Below are 791 nucleotides of genomic sequence, written 5' to 3'. Positions count from 1 at the left end.
CACCTGCTGGGACGGGGGGGGGGGGGGGGCGGGGGCGGGGTTGAAGGTGGGACCAGACTTGTGGCCACAGAGCGAGAAGGCAGCGGTGTGACTGCGGCCCGCACTGCTCTGGGGCGGGAACTTGGCTTGGGCCATGTCTATCTGCCTGCCTTCCACACCCCGGGGGCCGCTCCGTCGTCGTCGCTGTACCCCGAGCCTCGCAGCTGGCCGTCAGGGCCTGGAGCCGGGGAGAGGCCCAGGAGGAAGGCCAGGGAGGTGGGGCAGAGGGCGGCCAGCGGCCTGCGGGGCTGCCGTGGCAGCCGTGGTCTCTGAGCCACGCGGAGGAGCGGGCCTGGCTCAGAGGGTGCACTGGGGCCCAGAGGGGGCTGTGCTGGCGAGGAGCAGGCCCTGCGGCCCCTCCCCGTGCCCACTTCCCCGGGAGGAGGAAGCGGGGGTCAGCTGGGAGGATGGCGAGGAGGGGGACCAGCGGGCGTGAAGCCGGGTCCTCTGGGGCAGGTGAGCCCCCGGGGAGGGGCGTCCAATGAGGTGGCACCGCCAGCCCTTCTGTGCGGAGCATGTGTCCGCTGGGCCCCCCGTCGCCCCCCGCGCACCCCGCCAGCCTTGCTCGTCCTGGCGAGGCTCGGACGGGCAGCCCATTTCTCGAAAACCAACCCCCCGACACTGGCCCCGATTTCCCCTTTGGGGGCAGCTCCGAGTCCCCATGCCGCCCGCAGGCCCTGCGTCCCCCCCCCCCCCCGAGGCCGGGCGTGGGGAGGCGAGCGGTCAGCTGGGCCGGCTCCGCTGCAGGACGG

Source organism: Cnephaeus nilssonii (genome assembly GCF_951640355.1).
Source record: "Cnephaeus nilssonii genome assembly, chromosome: 7".
Lineage (NCBI taxonomy): Eukaryota > Metazoa > Chordata > Mammalia > Chiroptera > Vespertilionidae > Cnephaeus > Cnephaeus nilssonii.
The sequence above is the reverse complement of the archived record's forward strand: the minus strand, read 5'-3'. Positions refer to the sequence as shown.